Raw genomic sequence first — 27,864 nt, forward strand, 5'->3', positions numbered from 1 at the left:
GAGTTTCAGGATAATGTTATTTCACTCCAATGAAATCATGCCAGATCTGGAGTATATGTGGTTCCTGTATCTCTGACTTAATGCAAAATTCTTTTATGCAAGATTCATTGATTTCTGCCCGTTGTGAGCTGGAATAGATCAATATGTTGAGCCTTTGTAAAAGGAGTGGTAATGATATTTCAGTGCTAGTTGGCATAAGAGTTTATGATCATGCCAGCTTCGTTTTTGCAGAATGGTTAGTCAAACTAAGACCCTTCCAGAGACTTTCTGAAGGATTCTCTTTGTTCATGCTCTTCAGATATAATCTGCTCAAGTGATTATTTGGGGGGAAGTTCTCTGGCCTGTGTTATGTAGTAAATTAGACTAGATAGCACAGTGGTCCCCCCTAGCTTTGAAATCTGTGAGCCCGTATCTGAGAGCTTAATGGAGTCCTTCAAGAAGAATCACCATAACTTTTACTTGTTAAAGTGGGAGCTCTAATTAACTATTTAAGGCCCAGGTTCATCAGAGTACTTAAGCACATACTTAACTTTAAGCACAGGGACAGCTCATATATGTATGCAGCAATAAAATAGATTTTTTTAAAAAGATTTGGGTCAATTACATTCCTGTTATGTGTGTCTCATTTGTTTAATTCTGAGGAAAATAATACTTCAAAACCAGATCTATTGGTCATTGCTCAGCATTGCTGCTTCTAAAACAATACGCCCTTTTCCCACTGAATGAATTATCTTCAAAATCAGAGTTTCTTGTGCACATGGCATGAAAAAAGTTTTCCTGGATTGACAAATGAAGGCCTTGATTTTGCAGAGAACATTGGCAAGCAGACCAACATTTGCAGAGAACATTGGCAATGTGACATGCATAGACCTACTAGCTTCAGTGGGGCTTGAGCAGTCCATTATTATTTATCATTGCTATTTATTATATGTACCTACAGGCCAAGCAATATCATGGCCCCGTTACATATAAACATACGAACAGCCATACTGGGTGTGACGGGCCAGCGGCGGCCCGCACTAGAATGGGGCAGGCAACAGCCCCGCCGCGGACCGAAACCCCGGGAAGGACGGCTGCACCGGCGCACCGGCGGGGAAACGCGCCCGCCGCTCGCGGCGGAGAGCAAAGCCGGTCGGCCGGTGCAGACAGGTGGGGCCGGCGGAGCGAGCCGGACGTGCGCGGCCCCAGCAGGGCGCGCCGAGAGATGGCCCCGCCCCCTCCGTGCCGGCAGGGGGACGCCCACGCCGCCGAGGGCGGAAGCGGGGCATTTAAAAGGAGGCCGTGGATCCGGCATCGGGGGGGACGCTGCGGAGACGATCCCTCCCACCACGGTGGAGCCGGACGCACCGGACAGCGGGGGAGCACCCGACCCAAAGACCCGGCGCTGTGGGCGAAGAGGTGAGGCCGGGCGATTCAGGGGTCAGGGACGACCCCACGGGGGTGGCTAGGAAGCAGCCCGGGACGGGGACCTTTTGGCGCCCGTGGGCTGATGCGCTACGGGTTGGAACCCCATCAGCTGGGTTCGGGAGCGGCAACCCCCAAGCCCTGAGGGTCCCGGGCTGGGACCCGGTGGAGAGGGCGGGCCCGGGTCCCCTTAGGCCCCGCCCGCAACGCAACACACTTTCCCCCACGGGGGACTCAAGACAAGGACCCAGAGTAGGAGGTGACCCCCTTGGGAGGCGGGACCGACACCTCCCGGACGAAGGGGGGGGGACCAGGGCTTGCTGGGCCGTGACCCTCGGAGAGGGGGCACGAGCTTGTGCCCGCAGCCTTGAACGGACGTGAAAGACCAGTAAGACGGTGGGGCTCGCAGGGCCGTGACCCTCGGGGAGGGGCACGAGCTGGCGCCCATTATGGACCCTGTCACACTGGGTCAAACCAAGGGTCCATCTAGCTCAGTATTCTCCTGTTTCCTGAAATTAGCCAATGCCAGGTGCCCCAGAGGCAATGAACTGGTAATTATCAAGTAATTCCACCCCTGTCACCATTCCCAGCTTCTGACAAACAAGAGGCTAGGGACACCATTACTACCCATCCTGGCTAACAGCCATTGATGGACCTATCCTCCATGAATGTATCTTGTTCTTTTTTGAACCTTGTTAAAAGCCTGGTCTTCACTACATCCTATGGCAAGGAGTTCCACAGGTTGACTATTCATTATGTGTTGGGCATTGTGCATAGTCCCTGCCCTGGAAATGTTAAGCACCCATGGATGAGCTCCTTCCAGGATTGTGGTTCTGGAAATTGCTAAAGGGATGCTATTAGGTTAAAATGCATGGGCTATATTTGTACAGCCTTATTTTGTTACTAATAACACACTACATATTGTGCACACACTTGTAGAGAATATCCAAATATAGTGTTTTCACTGAATTTTGAAAGGGATCTTGGAAACATTTCTTCTAATATTTGATATTTTTTTAAAACATCAATACAAAGCTGGAAACTAGGTTTGAAATGACCAGACAGCATTTTTTAATTTCATCCTTTATCCATAGAACAGGCACAGCACAAGCAGTAGCCAGCTGCCAGCTTTTCAGTCCTTTTATCCTACCACTTAACTGGTGAGAGAGATGCTCTGAGGATGGAGAAATAGGTCAGTTTCCATGAGCTACAGCAGGGATTGGAAATCTAAGGCCTGGGGGCCAGATGCAGCCCCTGGGTTGCGTGGATCTGGGCCCCCTGAGAATTAGAGCTCATGCTGGCACTCTAGCCCACCCACCCCCAGCGCAGCCTCCGGCCCCTGACTAATTTTTCTGTGGGTCAGCAGCTCCCGACCCAAAAAAGATTCCCCACAAGCTACAGCCTTCAGCTTCTCAGGTAATGCCTGTGGTGATGGTATTGTATATGGGGTCTGTTCAGGTGAATATAGACTGAGACCACAACATTTTTAAGTCATTACCAATGCAAGTTGGTTTCATAGCTTGAAAACACACAGCCTGTCTCCTGAGTCACCCAGTTCCTTGCAACTCATCCTTAAAGCATGACTAGCCTGTCCATAATTACAAACAGTGACAAGCAGCAGCATTCTTGATCCCATGGATAATACCCTTTAAAATCCAATGGGATTAATGAAATTGAAAGGCTACATGAAGACAAAATTTTGTGACATGAGACTGAGAGATTTTTTATTTCCTAAACAAACACAAGAAAACAGTCTGAGTTTCAAGTTGAATTACAAAACAAAATCCCATGTTGTTTTCCGTCTACTGTTCCTGCAGATGTATAATGGCCATTACAGAGACAGTTTCTTCTTCTTTTTTTTCCCTCCTGATACTGGGTTGATTTTTTACATTAGAAATATCAGGTTCTCTCTTCCTCACTTTGTTGGATAACTTGAACAAAGTCTCTGGAGGCCCTAAACAGAGATGTTAGATGAGTCTACAATCAGAGTTTCAGCTCTTCCTCCTACAACTCGGGGATGAAAAGGGTAGAGGAAATGGGTCTTAGACACACCTGTTTAGATAATTGAACAGTCTAGCAAAGCTTTTTTTTCTTCAGAAAATTTGAACATTTGCAATACTTACGTTGTTTCAACACTATTTATTAGACCTCCTTTGGGTCAGTTAACAGTCTGCAGTATAAGGATTGTTTCTATGGTTTATTTTCCAGAAGTGGACCTGAGCCAAAACCTGGATCCAGTCATGCACAAACTACAGAAATTTTGGATTTGAATGCAAATGTTGTGATACAAACCCAGCTCTACCGTTTTCTTCATGTGAAACCTGTTGCATATTCTCTAAAAGTTTCATCATGTTTGGGCTGATCTGCTTTCTTGGATATGCCCTGAAGCTGAAAGCTTTCACATACATGTTAGATTTTCCTGTAATCCCCGTTTTGGCTCACTTTTCCTTCCTAGATGTCATTGTGCACTGACGTTTTGGATTGGGTGGGGTTGCAATATCAGTACAGATAGAATTCTTCATTACATTAGATGTGGTCACTTCTTTGTGATTTTTTTTAAAAATAATGCTAATGGGAAATGCCTTACATCCTTTCAGTGGAAAACATATAAATTCGCCCAGCCTTTCTGTTTCACTCACACTACAGGGGCTCCCATGAATCACAGAGCTACTAGTAACAGATAATGCTTTTATTTCTCCTGTTAGGAAATGGATGAAAGGGTTAAGTTCTGGCACAAACAGGAAAACAGACTATGAACATTTATCCTGAAGGCATCAACTCTTTAAATAGCTACTCAGCAGTGTGACTGTTTCTCACAAGGGCCAGAAACTTCACTGCTCTTTGTTTCTCTAGTCCTTGTATGACTACAGGCATAAAGCTTTATCCTATCGCAGTATGTTCAGATATCTTTCAAAGTATGCATGTCTGTAACTGTAGACCGGGGAAGCATTTACTGCCACTGGAGGCATGAAGAAACTTGGTTTCAGTGATATTTTTCTCTGTTCCTTTAAAGATATCATCAGTGAGACTTTATTCAGCTCCAAGGTAAGTTTACAGAATTTACTAAGTCAATCATTTTTCAACCTTTCAAGTCCTGTTCTCTCCTTTCTTGTTTCTCTTAAATAACAAATGGCAGGACAGGGAGAAAGTTGTCAAAGATGTAACTTGTGACATTTTCTAGCTACACAGGAAAGGAAAAGGGGGAGGGAGAACCAAATGATCCACTGTAGAAAAACAATAGGATACATTGTAAGTGAAAATGACTGCAAGACAGGCGTAAGTGTGTGTTGTGTGCTTCCAAAAGTGTTGATTGACTGTAAAGCAAAACAAAACTACTTGGCAATCTAATGTCATTAAACTTTTAAAGATCCTGTTAACATCGCATGTAGTTTCTGCAATTATTGTGTTGTTTAAGACTCACTTTAATCATTGTTTACTCCCACAACACAAGTTTCAGTAACTGCCTCCTGACTTACCCCTTGGTGTGGAATTTTTGTTTTGCTTAAAATTACAAAAAAATAAAATTTTGTGTACTTCCCCTAGTTTTAATCAGAAATTAATTTTCTTGAATTTCATGTTATATCTAATACATATATAACATCTGGTTTTAGATTTTAGTTTTTGTTAACACTAGTTTCACTCTCTATTTATTTCAGTGGAGTTTTCCTTCATTTACACCAGCCTCAGGGAGAGCAGAATTAGGGCCCTTAATTGTGAATGGGCCACAATGTCACAATTTACACAGCAAGATGAGAAGCAACACAGTTTAAATTCACAAATGCATTATCCAGCATCAACAATGATCAGCAATTTTCAAATGTTCTTTGAATTTGAACTAATCTAAAACGTAATTCAGCTCTGAGAATTTGGAAGCCAGCATTTTCAAATATTGCAAACTATAAAAAAGGAGTCTTTTTTTTTAACCTAGAGGAATTTAAATCTGATAACTTGGTGAAATCCAGAAAAATATGTTGAAGATCAGTTATAAAAAAGTTTGTCATTAGTAGTGTGTGAAATTTTCAAAGGAGTTATAAACTATCATCCGTCCTTGTCACTGTCAATCTCATTGTTCTGGTGAAATGTAACTCAGATTATATGCTTTTTTTTTGAACTAATACAATATTTCAAAATAAAAAGGATTTGAAAATATATCTATACAATTAAGTACATAAATATAAAAATATCCCCATTTTTCTCCATTTCCATGTCCTGTTTGCTCCCCTTTCCTTCCACACACCCTCATCTTTTATTTCAACATTCCTTTTGATTTCTATCACACTGATTGGTTAACCTGGACAATTCTGGTACCCCTTCTGTTTAAACGGCTTTGGAGCCACGAGAGAAATTCTTTTAATAGCTCTAATGGCCACAGGTCCCTGATAAAATGGTCAACACAACCACCCTTCCTTCAAAATCCACTGAGCCTAGATCATCACTTCCCACATAAAAATTTATGGCTGGTACTTTATGGGAAGCTCCTCAAGGAGTTCTTTTCCTATTATTCCATCTGTTGAAAAGGTTCTGCCAACCCATTGAATAGCCTCAGGGTCTGGCCCCAAACCTGACAAGTTGCTGGGAATCCACTGGAAGCAACGTCATCAATAGTAACCATGTATTTTATCCCAATTGTCTTGGTGAGGAGGTTCTCAGCTGCAGATATTTTCTCTGTCCTATGCCCGGGCCTGATATTTGACTGTGAAAAGCAGCTGACTGCATTGAAGCAACTGACTCTTTTTGCTAGCAAGTTTCTTGATTAAATTGCTTAGAAAAAGGAGAGAGATTAGGCACTGCACAGATTTTGTGATGTCGCTGTTGAGCAGTGGTTTCCTTAGTGTCAGATTTAAGATGGGTTGTAGATTCCCTGCATTAAAGGAGGTGTTGAAAATTTATTATTATGGAGTTCTAAGGACTCATTGCCAGGGACATGAGCCAGGGTCAATCACCAGCGGTGGCTGGCTGCCCTCACTGTTACATGTGTGAATGTGATGCATCCTTAGAAAGAAAGGACACTTTCCCCCTCTGGCTATGTTTGAGGCTTCCTTTCAATGGTCTATGAAGGCATCATACATGCTGGTGATCTTTCCTGCAATCACAGAACCCTGAAAAAGTAGAGCTGGAAGCAACCTCAATTGGCCATCTAATCCATCCCTCTGTGCTCAGGCAGAATTAAATATACTTAGATCATCCCTAAGAGGTTTTTGTCTAACCTGTTCTTAAAAACCTGCAACTTTCCTTTTTAGTTGCTTAACTATCCTTATCATTAGAATTATTTTCCTAAAATCTAACTCAGTTTCCTTTGCCGAAAACTGTGCCTATTACTACTTATGCTTGCTTCAGCGTAAAAGAACAATTGATCACTATTCTCTTTGATGTATTTGAAGTCTGTTGTCAGTCCTCCCTCGCCCTTCTTTTCCCAAGACTCTTTCCTCACATCCCCAGTTCTTATCACCTTTCCTCACAGGTCATGCTTTCAACAATCTCTTGTCAAGTTAGCTCCAATTTGTTCAGAGCTTTCTTAAAGTGGTGCCTCAAACTGAACACATTATTCCAGCTCAGGCTTCTCCTGTGTCAAGTAAACAGAACAATTGCCTATTCTGTCTAATGTATAACACTCATTACATCTCTGAAGGACATTTAAGGTTAGACTTACATGTTACGGCTGTAGCTGTGCTCTAGGGGCAAAGTGGAGGCAGATCGGGTTTTCAAAGTGATTTATGGTTCAGCAACATTTCGTGTGGGTTAGCCTGGCTCCCTGGATGGGGAAGAGAAGTAAGGCTTCCATTGTCATCGTCATGGGAGAGGCGTAGACTTCTAGAAATTCTCTGGTTTTTGGTGATATGTTGTTTGAACATAATGGCCAGATCTTTAGATTTTATAAATGAGAAAAGCAACATAGGTTATAAACTGCTGCAATATGTTATTCAAACATTTTAATTAACCTGTATTAGAAAACCCCTGCTTTTATTTTAGAACCATGTAAAAACTGGTCAGTTATTTTAGAAAACTCCATAGACTAAAGCCTATGCAAGAGAACATAGTTTTGAGGCAACATCTTGTTTTGTGACATATACCATGCCTAAAATGATTTCCAAATATACTGAAAATATTAATTATAGTTCTGCTCCATCTTTATTCTAAAGACTGCTGCCATTAAGCAACCAATTTCTGTTGGTCCCTTGAGCTATGTCTTACGAAGGGTCTCCCTGTACATATTATCTAGACTTCTTCATAAGGCTCATGGAAGATTATGAAACTATTCCTCCCCTCCATTATTTTGTTCTGACCAATGTTATGCATGTACTTCTTAAGAAAAAAAGATTAAGAACACAATATAATACAAACAGGCTTACTCCGCAGAGCCTTGCAGAAACCCCAGCCAAGTAAAAAAGAATAAATAACAGCTGTGCTAATCAAGTTTCAAAAGATAAGGCTAGAATTTAGATGTGGAAATGCCAGTAAAATAGGCAAGCTTAACCTCCACTGAATTTCAAGTAGAATGCACTCCGTAGTTTAAAGCTTCAGAGTAAAATTTTCTAAAGTGGACAAGTGATTTTAGGAGCTTGCATCCCATATGGAAAATGACTTAGGCACAGAGGTCTTATTGACTCTTGGGGGTCTGTGCCTTTAAGATCTGAGCATCCCAGACACAGAGACTAAGTAAGGCACTGTGCAGCTCTTGTTATGCACAGCCAATTGGAACCAGACACAAAATAAATTAGATCTTTTGTAAGCACCTTATGCACTTTGTGATAACTGAAAACCAACAGGTGAGCCTTACACTCCCCTGTGCCTAAGTCATTTTTGAAAATTGGACTCCTCAGTCACGCAAGCACTTTAACATTTTTACCCATCATCTCTTTCTGGGATTCCAGGAACAGGTAAATGACCCATCAACAGCAAATTGTAGACTGCAGCAATAGTAGTTGAAATAAAAGAGGTAAGACCCACCTTTTCAAAGCAATTTAGGTGCCTAACTCTCATTGACTTTTGAGACTTAAATGTCTGAAATGTCCACCATGAAACTGATAATCAGCCTAAGATTTTAGAAGGAAGCAATGTAGTGACCTCAATTCAAGTGAAACATAGGACGATGTATTAGTCAGTTTTAAAAATCCTGGCAGCAGCATTTTGAATCCATTGTAACTGACTGGCATTTCTCCAAAGGTGTATTATGACAGTGGCAGGGATAAGCAACACAGTATCTTCGTGGGAGGACAGCATTGCAGATTTGTAATGTTCATCAAGTGCCTGCATAGTCACCGAGCTGATACAATCATTAAAAGATGGGAAATCGCCCTGAAAATGTTCACCCCTAGCATACATCATGAACCTTATCTCGACAAGACAGGAAAGAGAAACATGGGTTTGTGAAGATAGGGAGAACAACAATAGCTTAATTTTACTAGTCAGTTTACATTTGAGCATTTGGACATGATCTACTCTATTTGCATGGTGATATTAATTATTTTTATAGAACATCTAGTCAAGAATGTGTGGTGGGTTGACAAAACTCAGCTAGACACTCTAGCCAGACAACGTGCTAAATGCAGAAAAAGTTCTACTCCATGGGCAGAGAACATTTTTTGGGTTGGGGGCTGCTGACCCACAGAAAAATCAGTCAGGGACCAGGGATTGGGGAGGGGGCTGGAATGCCAGCATGACCCCCCCCTCCCATTGCTGGGGGAGGCCTTAAGCCTTAGCTGACCAGATCCAGGAAACCTAGGGCCTTAGGTTCCCTACTCCGTGGTCTGTAGTACTTTTAAATCAGACTAATAATTCTATGCTGTTGGGGACTAAGCATGGGACTGGGAGCCAAGAACTCTTGTATTTTAATCGTGGTTCTGTGACAGAACTGTTGTGTAACCTTGGACAAGTGACTTTACTTCTCTGTATCTGTAATTTGCGGATAATAATGCTTATTTGCGCAACTCTCAGTGTACAGTGATGATTAATTAGCTACAGCCCGGACAGCACTTTAAAGATGTGAAATGATCTTGATTATGGCTAAGATGAGATTGTAATTATTACAGAGTTGCCAGGCCCCTGGGCATGGTGGCGCTAGGATGGGCAGCTCCAGGCCCTGGAAAAGGGTGGGACTTCAGGCACAAGTTGCAGGCCTGAGAACCTAGAGTAACTCACACACCTTCACTGAGACCATTTACAGAGAGAATAAGGAGCCTGCTCTACAGCCTTAGCTAGTAGCCAGCTGGCTTTTAGCCCATGTGGTAGAGACTCATGCACTAAGCTCCAGAAGTCCCACATTTGATTCCACCCACAGATGACTGGGGTTTGTTGGTGTTACACTAGTCTCCCCCACATAGCCCTTCAGTGCGGCCTGTGGCTTCTGCCACTGCTACAGTAGTGGCTGTGCCGCTGGGAGACATAGGCCCTTTTAAATCACTGAGTTCCAGGGCAGTTGTTCCTTTTGCTCCCCAATGTCAGCAGCCCTGGCGATTGCTGTTTCAGTAATATTCCTTCCCTAATCCAGCAAGCACCAAAACAGAATCTTTGGCATTTAGGGTGAGCTTCTCAGTTGTAGTGGCCCAAAGGTGCACTCCTGTTAACAAAGTGTTAGACTTGGCCCAACCCACGCTAGTCTCCCAGTACTCTGTGAACAAGCCAAAGCTTCCTATAGGCTGTCATAGCAGCCAGAGCTCACCCAAGACATTGCTAACTGGGGCAGGTGGTGCTAGGGAGTCTCTGTGCAATTAGAGGATTCTATTTTTCAGATATATCCACATTCGGGGCGGATATAGGTCAGGGCGAATGGGGCAGCTGCCCCGGGCCCCCCGCTTCAGAAAGCCCCGTGCATGTGCCGTGGCGCCATCGCACATGCGCATGGCATCACTGCGCATGCGCCGTGGCAAAGGGGGGGCCCCGTGGAATTATGCTGCCCGGGGCCCCGCAAAACGGTCATCTGCCCCTGTCCACATTGGTATTTTGTACTACTTAAGAATGTTTGAAAGCTAAAAATAACATAGGAGGGTGGTAGATTTTAATCCAGTATTGGAATCTTGAATACTTCCCTTGGGACAAAAGTCCATTCCCCGCACAGATTTCTAAGAGCTAGATCCTACTTCAGTGATTTAAAAACCCCTTAAATAAAAGCAGAATTGCACTCAAAAGATATAACACTTAGGCTGTGTCTAGACTGGCAAGTTTTTCCACAAAAGCAGTTGCTGTTGTGGAAAAACTTGCCAGCTGTCTACCCTGGCCGCTTGAATTTCTGCAAGAACACTGACTTCCTACTGCCTGAAATCAGTGCTTCTTGCAGAAATACTATGCTGTTCCCATTCAGGCAAAAGCCCTCTTGTGCAAATGCTTTTGCGCAAGAGGGCCAGTGTAGATAACGCGGTATTGTTTTGCACAAAAAAGCCCCGATCGTGAAAATGGCGATCGGGGCTTTCTTGTGTAAAACCGCGTCTAGATTGGCATGGACGCTTTTCCGCAAAAAGTGCTTTTGCGGAAAAGCGTCCGTGCCAATCTAGATGCTCTTTTTCGCAAATGCTTTTAATGGAAAACTTTTCCGTTTAAAGCATTTGCAGAAAATCATGCCAGTCTAGAAATAGCCTTAGGGTACATCTAGACAGCAGGACTATTTTGGGATACCAGAGGTATCCTGATATAGATACCCCACGTCTTTTAAATGCGCCCATTATTTCAAAATATTTTTAGTTAAGGGATGTCTCAAAATTGCATGTTATTTCGAAATTTGGTGCTGAAATTTCGAGGCACCAAATTTCAAAATAAGCTATTTCTAAATACAATGGAAATAAGATATGCAATTTGCATAGCACAAATTGCATATCTTATTTCAAGTTTAGAGTGCTGTGTACCCTTACTCATGAAATGCACCCTTACTCATGAAAATACTTTGGTTGACTACACAAGGTTACTTCTGTGAGTTAGGACTACTCACATGAGCAAAGGATTGCAAGATCAGATCCTTTAATGATCCTTTTTTATAAAGATTAGTTTCCCTCCAGCTACAGAACCTTCAAAGAATCTGGAGGCAAGGTGAACAGCTTGCTTTGAAGTAACTGGCATGCTGCATACAACAGCCTCCCTCCGAGTCCTTCAGCATGAAATGTCTACCAAATGCCTTTAAAGGAAATAAGTGGGGAAAAAATACCTAGCCAAAATGTTGTGGGATTTGACCACTATTAAGATTGCTGAGTATAACTGAAGGCTCTGGATCGCCCTTTGGCATATTGTTTTTAATGTTCCCTTTTAAAATATTTTGTTATAAAGAAAGGTGATATGGCCAATTAGCTTTGGCCCACAGTGGAATCCAAGTGGTTTAGAACCATTGTTGAATCCGTTAAAACCCATTTTGTACTGAGACTCTCAGTATAAATGATTCAAGCCCTTAACAATTAGAATTTAGGGTTTTGCATTGACAAGCCCACATGCAGAAGCTAGTCTTATGATAGTTTTACACAAGGCTGAGTAAACATTTTAACACCACAGATGATCATTTATGTTGATAGGTTTATTATATCATTTTTGATTGGTAGCTAAAATGTAAGAAATGCTTATTTTCCATCTTTTTTGACACACCTCCGTGAAAAACTGAAATACAGAATAAGAGAAATCTGATTCTCACGACATTTTCCACACATACGAATGAGGAGTGTTTCCCTGCATAGGGTTACTAGATGATTTCAGGAGGAGCAGAGCTGACTAGAGAAGATCGGGGGAAGGAACCAGCCAGCGGGAAGCAGGGCTGGCTTGGACGGGATTGGGGGGAGCGGGGCTGGCTGGGGGGGAACCGGCCGGCAGGGAGCGGGGCTGGCCGGGAGGGGGTTGAGGAGAGTGAGGGGGAACCGGCCAGTGGGAAGCGGGGCTGGCCCGGGCACACGCAGATCCCGGGGTGCTGCCCATCCCATGCACAGTCCCGGCGGGGTGCAAAGGTGAGTCTGGCCCTGGGGATTCCATCCCGCCCTGGCCCTACCCGCCCCTTCTACTGTGTAGTTCCATACTGCCTACCAGGCAGGCAGTACACAACTACGTACTGATACTCCTGATAATAATAAAACTTATTTAATTAGTAAATACCGGACATTTATATGTCCGGTATTTTCTCAATTTGTTTCCCAGACAAAAAGCTCAAATACCGGACTGTCCGGTTCAAACCCAGACACCTGGCAACCCTACTGCTGCATCAGATTTATTTATCATCTTTACATCTGCTCCTCCCTGATTAACTGGCCTTGTCTCCTGTTGCATCACTCCACCCACCGTAAATCAGTGACGTCAGCCCCGCACCCACCCATTTGATAACTTCTTGCACAAACATCTTTGTGCCTATGTTATAAATTAATGCTCTCTCTCAACATGAAAGCAACAGGGGTAGGGAACCTTTTTGGATCGGGGCCATTGACCCCCCAAAAAATCAGTCAGGAGCCTTACAGAAGTGAGAAGCAAAAAAGAAAATAAAACAACTCTCACTGATGTAGCCCCCTACTGAGAAGCAGAAAGACACTTCCCACATTCCCTTCCCAGACCAGAGCCTAAGGGGGCCCAGACTAGTAGATCTTGTGTGCTCCAGCCCAATGGTGGGACGGTGGGACAGCTGGAGCGCCAGTGGCTCCTAAATGCAGGGGGGGAAGTCCTGAGCCTTGGGGGTTCAGATCCAATCAAGTGGCCCCCAAGCCTTAGGTTCCACCTCCCGCCCCTGTATGTGAGTCTACTACCATTGTCTCCTTTAAATATCTACTCCAGCCCTATCTCTTCCCTGATGCCTTCAAAAAAAATGCCAATTAATGATGGCTTGAGTGACAGATGAGGTTAACTATTACTTAATTTCTTTCTAACTTAAAAATCTAACCTATAACACCATAAATGAGTTAGCCCGAATTGTTTCCTGTTTATCTGAAACATTTTGTTTGCTAATAGTGAGTCTAATGTGGCTGGTTTTATACAGGCTATGGGGGAAATCCTGGCCTCAGTGAATAACAAAACTATTATTGATTTCCATAGAGTCAGGATTTCAACCTGTATCTTTATATGGACGAGAAATTCATGTTTTATATCTTTACTTTTTGGCAGGTAAAATGATTTGGATAGTTTGGGGGTAAGGTCCCTATTAAGTACCTAGAAATACGGAAAGATAATCTTCTGTAAGGCTGTGTCCAGACTCAGGGGTTTTTTCGAAAAAAGTAGCCTTTTTTCGAAAAAACTTCACCTGCGTCTAGACTGCAGCCGCGTTCTTTCGAAATTAAATCGAAAGAACGCAGCTTTTCTTTCGACGGCGGTAAACCTCATTGCACGAGGAAGAACACCTTCTTTCGAAAGTTCCTTTCGAAAGAAGGTGTTCTTGAATGTAAATAGGGCTTCTTCGAAAGAGAGCATCCAGACTCACTGGGTGCTTTCTTTCGAAAAAGCGGCTTGCTTTTTCGAAATTCTGCGTGCAGTCTAGACGCTCTCTTTCGAAAGAGCCTCTTTCGAAAGAGGCTTGCAGTCTAGACATAGGCTTAGAAGATTCATGGATTCATGGATAATCTTATTAATGGATAATCTTCTGTAGTCGCCATTGCTTTTCTTTAGGCAAAAGCAGAAGTGGGTTATTATGAAGTAATTCTTCTAGACATCACATCTACCTTGTTTTCTATGAAAAAGCATTACCAGCACATTCACTGTATATTCTACTTGGCTGATTTGGGACTCTTTCCAAAGTACTCTGTAATTCCTACAAGTGTGCGTGTGTAACATAAAATAGTACTATGCTCAAATGTTTATTTGGGTAATAAAACTTTCCAAACAAATTTTCATTCCATCACAGTGACCCAATATGCCATAAATTGCAATATACCATGGAAAAGAGAGCGTGAAGTTTCACAATTGTCCTAGGACAAACCCAAAGCTCTTGGATAGCACAGAGAAATGGAGAGACGTACATTTGTTTTTGAATTCCTTCCATTTGTAATAAGCTGGTAAGTATTAATTATTACCACAAACAAGAGCTGTCTGGATTTAAACATATGGGATCAAAGTCACTGGTGCTATGACACTCTATGTTATCTGAGAATCTGGCACAGCATTTTTATTGCAACAGTGTTGGTTCCTCCTCTATGGAAATATTTAACAAGAAGTCCCCACCAAATGATTTTTTAATTAGATGTCTTTAAAAATTCCTTTCTGATCATTTTAAATTATTTCAGACCAACCTTGCAAGTGTTACTGAGCATTATGTGTTACTGGCCGGGAGGGGGTTGTTACTGGCCGGGGGGGAGTGGCCTAGGGATATCTGACCCCTTGTCTGGCTGCAATGCTGCTGCCAAGTGAGTCAGTGTGTTGTGATCAGGGTCCCTGCAGACCCAGTGGCAGACTGCTATGCCACTGCTGAGCCCCTGGGCTGGGACATCATGGAGTGCATGGGCCTGTGTCCCTCCTGCTACCCCAACCCTCTCTTAGGCAAGAAGCTGCACTTCTTGGCCTTCCACTGGCACTAGGAGGCACGGCTGTTTACTGGTCAGCTTCAGAACAGGCCTGAGTCCCCATATGCTCTATTGCCCTGCCCTGTCCCAGAGCCTGAGCTAACAAGGTGATGCACATCAATACTCTATTGCATCACCTTGACCACGGCCTCGGGGCTAATAAATGGTGTTGGTTACTCGGCCCCTAATTAAGGGCCCAAGCCATATATTCTTGCAGGCACTACTCATTCCCCATGACAACCACAGCCTGAGATATAGTAGGTGGACTGGCCCCTAGGGACCTGGAGTGGGAGGAACCCTGCTCTGAGCCCACTACAGGGCCAAATTCTTTTCTCAATTACTATTTAATGACAGTAATAATGGTGTTTCAGTGCGAAGGGGATAGCTGCATTAGAAGTATCTGAAATATGATAAATAGGTACCTAGATAATCTTCTACTTGCAAACAAGTATTTCTGCATGCAAACCCAGCAGTTAAGTGCACAATTACTGTATTTGCCAATTAGAGGCTATATTGACAATGATGGAAAATTTGCCCCTTTCTGTTATTTTACCACTATTTTGTATGTTTAATATTTCCGTGTTTCTCCTTTCTTGTGAAAACTAGCTGGTGGTTCTACAGGCAAAACTAATTTTTAACAGCCTTCTGCACACCAGCACATGTAGGTTTTACTTAGTCTCCGTCTTTGCTTGTTGAATTATTTAAACCTCATCTGTTTTCTAGGCTCACTAGATTTGAAGCAATTGGAGCTGTATCCCATACGACAGGTTGTAAATAATGAGAGTCCGGTTAAGTGTGAGCTGCTGGCAAAGGCCTGTCCATCCCACATTACGTGGTATGAACAGATTCTGGAGCAGCCTGCACATTAGCCCACTCTAATCTTATTCATGTTTTGGCTTACCTTAAATTGGATGCCACCCAACATTCTGGGACAAAATCAGTGGCTTTTTGGAAAGGTTCAGTGACAGGTTTTGTCTCATGTGGAACCAATAGTACAGAAATCCATAGACAGCATGACTATGCACCTTACCCACCTATTCTAGGGAGTCCAATTCCATTGCAGGCACTAGCCTTTAAGAGTTCTCACATTTAGGGAATACATAAAGGCAAAATGCTCCAAATCTGAGGATTATAAGGACAATAATTAGAAAAAGTTATGTTCAGAGTAGTCAGACTTCTTTCTAGGGCATTCAAGTGATTTAAAAAAAAATCACCATCAATCATGTGATTAAAAAAATTAACCATAATTAATCGCGCAATGTAAACATTAATCATGATTAATTGCACTGTTAAGAGAATACCATTTATTTAGATATTTTGGATGTTTTCTACATTTTCAAAAATACAGATGTCAGTTACAACACAAAATACTCAGTGTACAGTGCAAGATAGTTACATGCCAGGTGCAATAAAGATTCATATGTCTCTACCATTCCAGAGGGCTTGCGTCTGTGCTCAATAGCAATCCAAAGCAGGGCAGACTGACATGTGTTCATTTTCACCAGATGAGTCAGATTCCACCAGCAGGAAGTTGATTTCCTTTTTTAGTGGTTCGGGTTCTGTAGTTTTAGCACTAGAGTATTTATTTTTAAAGATTTCTTGACAGCAAGCTCCACACCTTGTCCCTCTCAGATTTTGGAAAGCACTTCTGGTTCTTAATCCTTGTCGAATGCTGCAACTATCTTTAGAAATCTCACATTGGTACCTTCTTTGCGTTTTGTCAAATCTACACTGAAAGTGTTCTTAGAACAAACAGCATGTGCTAGGTCATCCTAAGAGAATGCTATAACAAGAAATATATGGCAGAATGTGGGTAAAACAGATCAGGAGACATGTCAGACTCCTCCAATGAGTTCAGTCACAAATTTAGTTAACACATTGTTTATTTGATAAGTGTCATCAGCATGGATGCATGTCCTCTGGAATGCAGACATGTAGGACATACGAATATTTAGCATCCCTGACCTGGAAAACAACTTGCATTTCAGGTTACAAAATGTGTCATACAAACAACTGTTCTCATTTTCAGGTGACAGTGTAAATAAAAAAGCAAGTAAAGGTTGGACCTCCCTGGTCCGGCACACTTGGGACCTGAGCTGTCCCGGACCAGGAAGTTTACCAGACCAGGGAAGATCAGTGCTCCCCTCCTGGCAGCCCCGTTCCTGGGCTTCTCCTGCTCCTGCCCTGTTGCTGGCCCTGCTAAAGCTAGCCCACCATGGCTCCTCACCATGCTGCTCACCCTCTGCTCCAGGGTTTCCCGGGGTTCCTGGCAGGGACTGCTTGGCCACTGCCGGACCCACTGCCACAAGGTGTTCCCCAGGGTTCCCAACTGGGGCCACACAGCACCACTGGCCATCCTGCCAGCAGCCAGGGCCACCCAGCCACCCAGCCACCCTGCCCCTCTGCTAGGGCCGCCTCGCTGCCACAGGGGATTCTGTGGGTTTCCCGGCCGGGGCCGTCCACCTCCACCAGTCCCGCTTTAGCTGGGGAGTTCCCCAGTGGAGGCTGCCCAGTCATCCCGGCCCCGCTGCCACCAGGGGTTCACCGAGGTTCCTGGCTGGGGCCGCCTGACTTCAGACAGCTCCACTGCAACTGGGGGTTCCCTGGTTCACCCTGCTAATGCCAAGGGTTCTCTGGTCTGGGTGAGGGCTCCCTGGAAGCCACCTGGCCTTACTGATGCTGAGGTTTCCCTGTCCAGGATGAGGGCTCCTTGACCACCATCTGACCCCTCTGACACCAGGGGCTCCCCAACCACTGCCTGGCCCTACTGATGCTGAGGGTTCCTCAGCCAGGGCGGGGTGTCCTCAGATGCCACCTGGCCCAACCAGGGCTCCCCAATCCCTGCATTGCTCCCACCTCCAGAGCTCTTTGGTTCAACGATATCTGTGGCCCTGACAGACCACGGGTGTTCCCAGACTAGAGAGTCCCACATTTGGGAGATTCAGACTGTAGTATTATTTCCCACAAATGTAAACAAACTTGTTTGTCTTATCAATTGGCTGAACAAGAAGTAGGACTGAGAGGACTTGTGGGCTTTAAAATTTTACATTGTTTTGTTTTTGAGTGCAACTGTATGTAACAAAAAAATCTATATTTGTAAGATGCACTTTCATGATAAAGAGATCCTATTATTTGTACTTGTATGAGGTGAATTGTAAAATACTCTCTTTTGTTTATCATTTTACAGTGCAAATATTTATAAGAAATAATATAAAGTGAGCACTGTACACTTTGTAATTCTATGTTATAATTGAAATCGATATATCTGAAAATGTAGAAAACATCCAAAATATTTAACAAATTTTAATTAGTATTGTGTTTAACAAGATGATTAAAACTGTGATGAATGTTTTAAGGGTGATTGATTTTTTTTTACTTAATCATATGAGTTAACTTCAATTAATTGATATCCCTACTTCTTATTTCTTAACAAAAAGTTTTCCCTGCAATCAGAATAATAAAAGGTTATGGTGGCACAATCCTAAGCGAAGGACTATGAAGTGATTCCTTTATCAATCACTGATGAAGAAATTACTGAGTCTGTGTCATCAGAGCTACTTACAAAACAGAACAACAGGATGGGGAGTTTGATAGCTGGAGCTATCAATGCTGCAAGAAGAAGTGGTATGTGCTATTACTAAAATGAAGTCTGGAAAGCATTAGGGGTAGGCAACATACCAGCAGAATTGTTAAAGGTGATTGGTGACTATGATATTATTCTGACGTGGACAATTTGTAATGATTTATGAATGACTAGATTTTGGCTGGATGGCTGAATGAAAGGAATCTTTCTGCCCTTACCAAAGAGAGGAAACAAATCAGAAGATAATAACACCCTTATTATTCCCCTAATATCTCATGCAAGCACAGTTGTGCTCTACCTAAGACAGGATCGGATTAAGCATATGTTATAAGCAGAACTACCACTAAAACAAGATGGTTTCAGAAAGAGATGAGGCACGTGATTTAATCACGAACATCCATCACATCATTGAAAAATGACAAATGCAAGAACTACAATCACTCTGGGTATATCTACACTACAGCGCTAATTCGAACTAACTTAGTTCGAATTAGTTAATTCGAACTAAGCTAATTCGAACTAACAGATCCAGACTAAAAAACTAGTTCGAATTAGCGTTTTGCTAATTCGAACTAGCATGTCCACATTAAGGGGTTAAGGATGGCCGGAAGCAGTGCCGGCAGGGCATCAGATGAGGACTTAGAGCGTGGAGCTGCTGTCTCAGGCTAGCCGAGAGCTGTGCTTAAAGGGTTCCGATCCCCATCCCAGACAGACAGTTCTCAGGGGTGTCCCGCTTGCAAAGCAGTCCTGGCTTGGAGTGCCCTGAGTGCCCACACTGGGCACATCACAGCACTCGGCCATCAGACTGGCTGCACTTGCCGCAGGCTGCCATCTGGGGAGAGGGGGCAATAGGGGGACTGCAGGAGAGCTTCTACCCCCAGAAGCCCGCAGAGCTAGCCCAGTCCTCTCCATCGGGTGCTCGTACCCCATTCCTCCCTCACCTCCTTCCACTTACCCTTCCCTAGCCCCCTTCGTGATGTACAAAATAAAGAAAACGTGTGGTCAAAAATAGAATCTCTCTTTATTGAACAAAACTCGGGGAGACTGGGAGAGGGGAAGAGAGAGGCTGGGAGAGGGGAGGGCAACTAAAATGATCAGAGGTTTGGAACAGGTCCCATATGAAGAGAGGCTAAAGAGACTGGGACTTTTCAGTTTAGAAAAGAGAAGACTGAGGGGGGATATGATAGAGGTCTATAAAAGCATGAGTGGGGTGGAGAGGGTGCATCAAGAAAAGTTCTTCATTAGTTCCCATAATAGAAGGACTAGAGGACACCAAAGGAAAGGAATGGGTCGCAGGCTTCAAACTAGTAACAGAAAGTTCTTCTTCACAAAGCAAAGAGTCAACCTGTGGAACTCCTTGCTGCAGGAGGCTGTGAAGGCTAGAACTAGAACAGAGTTTAAAGAGAAGTCAGATAAAGTCATGGAGGTTGGGTCCATGGAGTGGTATTAGCCAGGGGGTAGGAGTGGTGTCCCTGTCCAAAGTTTGTGGAAGGCTGGAGAGGGATGGCACGAGACAAATGGCTTGGTCACTGTCTTCGGTCCATCCCCTCTAGGGTCCCTAGGGTTGGCCGCTGTCGGCAGACAGGCTACTGGGCTAGATGGAACTTTGGTCTGACCCTGTACGGCCATTGTAAGCTCAGGGCTTAGGGTCGGGGGTCTCAGTGGACCACCTTGATTTTCATGCACACCTGTTCCTGGGTGGCCAGGCTGACAGCTCTCCTGCCCTAGCCGGCCACTTTCCTGTGCCTAGTGTGGAGGTCATGAACGAGGTCCACGATGTCTGCACTAGACCAGGCGGGTGCCCGCCTCTTGCGGTCCTGGGCAAGCTCCCGGGAGCCACCAGCCTGGTCCCGGGAATAGGAGGAGGGCTGGGGGGTATCGGGTGGCTAGCTCGAGCTGTGCCAGGTGCAGGGTCTGCTGGCTGGGTGCTGGCAGGCTTGCACCTGGCATGGGCACCGTAGCCAGCCCGTGCCCCTTTAAGGGGTCCGGGCCGGGAGGGGGGCAATAGAGTTTCCCTGGTGGTGCCCAGAGTGGCCACCAGGGCAAGCTGGGGAGGGCTAGCCTCCCACTAGTTTGAATTAAGGGGCTACACACCCCTTAATTCGAACTAGTAAGTTCGAACTAGGCTTAGTCCTCGTAGAATGAGGTTTACCTAGTTCGAACTAAGCGCTCCGCTAGTTCGAATTAAGTTCGAACTAGAGGAGTGCTAGTGTAGCGCCTATCAAAGTTAATTCGAACTAACGTCTGTTAGTTCGAATTAACTTTGTAGTGTAGACATACCCTCTTTTATCCTGCGTTTCATTAACTAAAAACATTCAACAAAGTCCAGCATGACCATCTATGGAAAATATTGGCAGATGTGGAGGGACAGTAAAGCATCTCATTAAACTCAGTTAAAGTCTCTACTGTCAACAACAGACTATACGGTGCCAGCAGTCACAAGTGATTTTTCAATGGGATGGGTGTGAAACAAAATTGTATTCGAGCCTTCTCAACATGCATACAGAATTTTTATGAGACAAACCTGAAAAGTTTTGACAAAGCGAATAGAGCTGGGATTTCTACTGAAGCACACGTCTTAACCAACCTCAAATATGCTGATAGCAGGACGCTCTTTGCTACAGCCACCAATGCAGTACAAGGAATGTTAGAGTCTGTTAAAAAATGTTGTGAGAAATATTAATGATCCCTGTTTGAGGCAAGAACAAAATACATGTATGTTGTTATGATCAACAACAAAAAATGCAAGTGACATTTCAATTAACAGTCAACAGTCAAATAGATCAATTCAGTTATCTGAGATCGTATATATCCAAACAAGGAGGTAGTTTCAAAGAAACCAAAAGAAGATTAAGCATGGCTCACTCAGCCATGACATTCTTTATGAAAGTTTGGAAAAACCATGGCATCTCAAAATTTGGTTGGTGAAAAGCTTAATTTTTTCCCATAGCAATGTATGGATATAACTCATGGGAAATAAATGCTGCTGACAAGAAGAAAATTGAAGCCTTTGAGATGTAATAATCTTTGTCAGCATTACATATCTCGTGGATAGAAAAGAAGATGAATGCTTATGTTAGAAAGAGAAGCAGACCCTGCTGTCGAATATAATCTGGTACAAACCTATGTACTTTGGGCACATCAGACATAGGGATGGACATAACCGCGAGAAAGTTATAATGGAAGGAATGGTGGCAGTCATAACACATGGATAATTGTCAGCCAGTGAGAAGATGGATAGATAGGGTGTATAGATCACTAACAGGTCAGCTGCTGAGTGTTCAAAGCTAGCAATGTATGGCAAAAGCCCCAGGTAATTCTGCTGTAATGTCACCAATATTCAGACATGAATAAATAGATTTTTACTACTTAAAGATCAGATTAGGTTTTGCCTGTGCACAAGGGCATGGTGATGGGGAAGGCTAGTTCTCCTCTTTACCACTTGTGCAATACCATACATAAATGAGACTATAATAAACAGCAATATCTAATGCGGAAGATTGGGAGTAGAGTCCTCTAGATTCCATTCCTGACTCTACACACTATATGACCCTAGGCAAGTCACTTAGCTTTATGCTTGAGTTAATTCATGTTCTAAATGAAATCCATCTTCTTCACATAAGTTCTAAAGAGACATAATATGCTAATGCTTGTGAGGAACGTTGATAATCTAATCGTATGGGCAGGTTTTCATTTATAGTGAAACGTGTCGTATGCAAACACCAAGGGGTCTGTAGAACTTACTTCTCTTGCATTTATGGTGTTGGAAACTGTTGAGGATATTTCAAATGGGAATGTTTAATTGAATATTATGATTGTTATTATAATTTTGTCCCGTTGGGTCTCGGACAAAGTTACATACATAAAAAAAACTTTTTTGTGCCTGAATTTCATAAAATCTTTAAACTATCACATTTGGCTTTTAAATACAAACCTTACTAAGAACTGTAAAGGTGTTTCTTACCATATTTATAGAAAGCATCATTTTCCAGCCTCCCAAAGTAAAGAGGAACATTTTCAAAGTGCACTCTTATTATTGGTAATACACAGATATCTTATTCTGAATAATTTAGAATTCAGGCATACCTCTAAGGAACAGTTTTGTTTGGGGGGGCAAGAAGAAACAAAATACTTTCAGGAGTATTCATTGGGTGTTATATGCTACTCCTGGTACATTGGACCAATGGATTTGGTGAGAAAACTAGTGTAAGATAGATTTGGGGTTGTGAGCCACCTTCTTCTTGCCCATCTCTGTCCTTTTGGGTCATTATCCACCCCGGAAAGTAGTTAGAAATAATAGTCTTTATGCTCCAAGTTAAAAGACTCTCACTGTGACTGGTCTTCATGTTGAACAGTGTTTCCCAACCAATGGTACGAGTACCCTTAAGGGTACTCGAGAGAAGTCTGGGGAGTGTGTCAACAAAATTGAAATTTGGAGAAAACTGAATTTTTGTTTTAAGTTTTACAGGGCTTTATTATTTTTGTACTTTTTACACCAAAAAATGTCATCGCCCGCCCTGCTACAAATGTGTTGCAATAGTAAAAAAGATTGTGTATGTCTGAAAACTGTAGGTACTGGCAGTGCTGATTTTTTTAAAGGGGGTGTGCTTATAATTTTTAAGGGGTACTTTATGAAAAAAGGTTCAGAAACACTGATGTAGAACACTGATTAACAGAGGATTCATGCACATGCTCTACTGCTCATGAATAGGCCAGGTATTTTGTATTCCTTATTAATATCATAGAAGACTTACCTGGTGAAGCCTGGGTCTGTCAAGGGTGCAGGAGTCAAAGGGATGCAGGAGGGCAGGGCAGAAGGCTGGAGGTGGGGGGTAGGGGTGTAGGGGTCAGGGTGGGGGATTGAAGAGGTGTTCAGGACAGATGGCTGAGGTTATGGGAGTATGAAATTGAGGGTTGGGAGATGAGGAGGGGCTCAGAGCTGGGGGGTCCCATCTGGCAGGGTTTTCTCTTCCCCTCCTGGCTGGTGGGGTCTTCCCTCTCTCCCCAGCCCTCCCTGGCTGGCAGGGGTCTTTCCCCAACCATCTGGCAGGGCTTTCTCCCTCCCCTTCTCTGACACTGTGGCCAAGTGTTGGGGGGCTATTTACCCATCTGGTGGCAAGCAAAATGGTGAGCCCCAGCCCCTGCTGGCCACTCTCTTGGTGGTGTGGCTTCCCCTTGTAGTCACTCTGCAGTATAGCTCTCCCCTGCACTTGCTACCTCTACTAGCCACTGTGAGTATCACGTCTCTCCTCTCTGCCCCCTTCATTTCCATATTATGGAAAACAGTCCCATTCCAGCGACTTCCCATTTTCTTGGCACAACCAAACCCTGACCCTGACCTTGCTTTAAGTTAGGATTAGAGGAAGCTGAATACTAAACTTGTTGGCCCTAGCAGACAGAGAGGTAAACTCACAGACAGACACACTCCAAATTATATAGAGAGATTAGCAAGATTTCAATTCCTCTTTCTGAACATGACTTATAAAAGCTAGTTATAATTACAAAATTAAAAAAAATTATTAACTGGTGGTAGGTAATATTTGGGCACAACATTTGGGACAAACATTATAGCACAGCCTTACTTGTTCCTATTAATGACTGAAAGAATAGTTTTATGATTAAGCAATTGAACATAATATCAAAGTATCAAGAATACAAGACAAAATGTATTTGGAGGAGGGGAAAGAAAGGTCTTGAAAGATAAAATATTATTCAGTATTTATAATCATACTTCATAGCTCACTAGTCAATGTGCATGACTGACATACTACATGCTTTGTAAAACAATAATCAAGTTATGTCACAACATTAGATCTCAGATTATGTAACAATAGCATTAGGCATGTGATTTAGGGACTCAGTTCTGCAAGGTTTTGAGATTGGGCCCTTTGTGAAAATCAGTAGCAAAATCCAGTATTACCAATCTTCTGGTATTGTCTGTTCATTCTTGTGTGGTATATCAGCTGCATGGTAATGTAACAATGGAGTTTGGGTGAAGCTTCATTGAAGTTGGGGCACAACAAATGCCCTTCAATCAGGATAAATGTAAAACATGGAGAAGTTCCTGTTTTGGTTAATGGCTCCTGAAATATGAGCTATCACATAAAGCATAGGCCACATGCAAAACTTGTCAAAAAAAAACTATGTGGGCAGAGAAGTTTCACTATTCACTGTCTAATGGACATATATGTGTCTGTGAGCAAAAGCTCCAGGAAGCAACCAGGAACAGAGAAAGACAAGCAGCTGTATATACCAGCAGAGAAACAGTAGAAGTAAAACCCGGAGGCTCCATCTATACTGCGGGTGTTTTGAGGAAGAGGAAATGCAAATGGAACACTAATTTGCATATCTTGCACTCTCATTTGCATATCTGCTTCCGATCCTTTTCGAGGAAGAGGTTTTTGTGATAAAAAGCCCTGTATAGATGCGGCCATTTGTCGAAAAAAACTCTTTTGCACAAGCGCCTGTAAACTTCATATTTGAGGAATAAAGGCTCTTGAGCAAAACGGTTTTTTTCCGACAAATAGCCCTATCTACACAGAGCTTTTTATCACAAAAACCTCTTGCACAAAAAGGATCAGAAGAAGATATGCAAATGAGAGTGCAAGATATGCAAATGAGCACTCCATTTGCTTTTCCTCTCCCTCAAAACACCTGAAGTATAGATGTAGCCTAAGGGAAGAGAGAGGTTTGTAGCCAGACTATTAGCTGGAAAGAAGCATGTAACTACGACCAAAGAAACTGCCTTCTATTGTTTAATTACTACTGTGTTCAAGGAAACAGGACTTTATATATATTCTGTGTAAATAAACAGGATTATATCAAATAAATATCTGACATCCATTTTTTCTCCCATGGAAATAGCCCACAAGATCTCAAACATGTGGGTCAAAAGGCATAATGTAGGTTACCTTATTGCTTCACACTGGGTATCTGTATCATAGGTCTTAGAGATATTTTTCATCCGTTGTATGTGTTCTCTTGAAAACTGTCTCTCAAAGTAGATTGTAAATGAAACTAGTAAGGAAATGTCAACTTCCAGCATCTTACAGTGAAGATGAGTCACATAGGGAAATGTATGACTTAGTGCCCACTAAACAGGCAGATAGAGGGAGATGAGAGACAGAAATGCATTTTTGTTCATGTCAGAAATTCAGGAGTTCAGAAGTTTGGGGCCAGATTCAATGTTATCCTACAGCATTGTTTGAACCCCTGAGGCATCCTAATACTCAGTAGATAATCTAGTGAGTCAGACACAACACTGAACACTGTATGCAACAAGTGATCTTGATGCTACAGTAATCGTGAGAAGCTTTATTCTGTCTTCCAATCACCTTTGCCCAAATTGTAATGCTCTTTACTGCCAGTTAACTCTTCTGTAATTAATGATGTCAGAGCTCAGCCTTGCTGCAAATTCTTTCACTGTATCTTTTTTAACCTCTTCATTTGCAAGTTTTATAAATACCAACCCTGAAAATTACCTCATCCATTTTAGTCCTGCCATTGAAGTATTTGATTGATGTTTTAAGCCTCATTTCTCTCTCCCACCATTTTCTGCACTGTCTTTTCTTCTTTCCAGAAGGCCAAGGCATAAGCTTCTCCTCTTAATTTTTGGCCAGACTGTTACTTGATCCCCTCATGACTGCCTTTGTTTAAAAACAAAAACAAAAAAGGACGAGAGGATAACTAAAGTAGATGAAAATTAAACTTGGCTACTGCTACTCCTGTGTTGTTACTTCTTTTCAAGTGTTTCTTAAAAAACAGCAGAATCAGCTCAGGAATTTAGATGCCTATTAGCCAGCAAGAAAAATAAAAAACCTGCCCCTTTGAGTGAAGACAGTGGCTGGAGGGTAGGATGGACTGCTTCCATTGTTCGGGGGTGGCTGAGCCGTTCCTTCATGAACAGCACTCACGCCAGGTGTGCTGTCAGTGCAAATTAAAGTGATGAAGAACATAGACCTACTTTGCTCCTCCTGAGATATATTTTCTGAATCTGTTTTGGAAAACATGTGCTAGAAGGAAATGCAGACAAGCACCATTATCATTTACAGGCAAAAACATTTCCTCCAGGACTAAAGGACCGAGTATATGGGTCAGTATGACAGCTAGAAGTCTATACACATGCTTTTGGTAGCAAGCATCAGAATAATTTGTGAACCGGACCTCCTGTAAGTAATCTTCGGTTGTTACCAATGGGTCATGGTCTAACTTTTCTTGTAATGTGACTCTTACACAGCATGATTTAATCTGAGGTGAGATAAGAAGCCTCACATATGCAACTCGTGAGAGACTGTTCTTCTGATTTTCAAAATGTCTTCTGTACTTTTAATTTTGTTCTGCATATAGGTTAATTTTCTGTAACCTTATGATCCATGTTGCCACATTAGATGTTGCCATGTCACACATCTGTTTTGCATTTTATTTTTTTGTATGGTTATGTTACAAAATACCATATGAGCTACTGCTGAAACCACCAGCTCTTGTTTCTTCCTAATATGGTGCTGTAAGGCCTTGGTTTGAGTTAGCTGAAGTGTTGAAGGAGTCAGAGCCCAGAGATCAGACTGGTGTGATGCTAAAGGAGCGCTAGGGTCACAGTTAGTATTCCACACACTGAAAGGCAGAAAATGTTTGAATTCCCTGACAATGACTAAAAGACAGTTTAGTCCAAGCCAGTTGTGTTATCTGGGAACATGTTCTGCTGCTTCTTCAACATAGATTTCATTGCAAGAATGAAAGGAGTGTTCATTTTAATGACTGCCATTAAAGGAATTCTGACCTGATATATGTGCTTGATTGTTTTTACAAAGGTTTATAACATTGAGACTGTTCTTTGAAATGGCTCCTGCAGAAGCTCTTTTTAAATAAGAATCGTCACTTGCATTTTAACTACAGAAAAGGGGAAAGATGTCTTGTAATAAAAATGCTAGATGGGGATTTTTAAAATCTGGTCTCAGTTCCTGGCTCTGCTACAAACTTTGTGCGTGACCATAGGCAAGTCATTTGATCTAGCCATGCCTCAGTTGCCCCATCTGTAAAATGAAAACAATCATTATTTGTCCTAATCTTTATCTATCTTGTCTATTTAGATTAGTTCTTCTCAATTTTTTCTATAATGAGACCTGTCCTCTCATTCATCTGGGAACCTTCTCCTATTTAAGACTACAGATAGAACAAAGTGGTCACAGCTTCCTAATACTACCCTGTGTCAGACAGCACCTGGATGAAAACAACTGATATATTATAAGCTCTTTGAAGCACAAGGTGCCTGTCTATCTGCATTGCCAAGTCCAACGTGGCACCAATCCTTTTGTAGTCACTACAGGAGTGCACCTTTTTATCTTATTTATATTCTGTATTAACATTTAGAATGTCATATTGGAAACATTACTAGTTGGATCTATTTGGCTAACAAATGTTGCCTCCCTCACCACACCCGCA

At 42.8% G+C, this 27,864-nt stretch overlaps 1 protein-coding gene across 5 annotated transcripts in view; it reads left to right on the forward strand.

Annotated features, from left to right (window-relative positions):
• Nucleotides 1–27,864, forward strand: part of ARHGAP28 (Rho GTPase activating protein 28) — a 140,619-nt gene that overhangs the window by 40,222 nt on the left and 72,533 nt on the right. The window contains exons 1-2 of one of the 5 annotated variants that reach the window (XM_075920952.1): nucleotides 3,573–4,449; nucleotides 14,189–14,339. The exons of 3 other annotated variants lie outside the window; for them this stretch is intronic. The gene's annotated coding sequence lies outside the window, so the exon portion shown is untranslated. Of the gene's footprint in view, nucleotides 1–3,572; nucleotides 4,450–14,188; nucleotides 14,340–27,864 lie in introns of those variants that run through there. One more of the 5 variants, XM_075920951.1, reaches the window with a different exon arrangement.

Source organism: Pelodiscus sinensis, chromosome 2 (assembly GCF_049634645.1).
Source record: "Pelodiscus sinensis isolate JC-2024 chromosome 2, ASM4963464v1, whole genome shotgun sequence".
Lineage (NCBI taxonomy): Eukaryota > Metazoa > Chordata > Testudines > Trionychidae > Pelodiscus > Pelodiscus sinensis.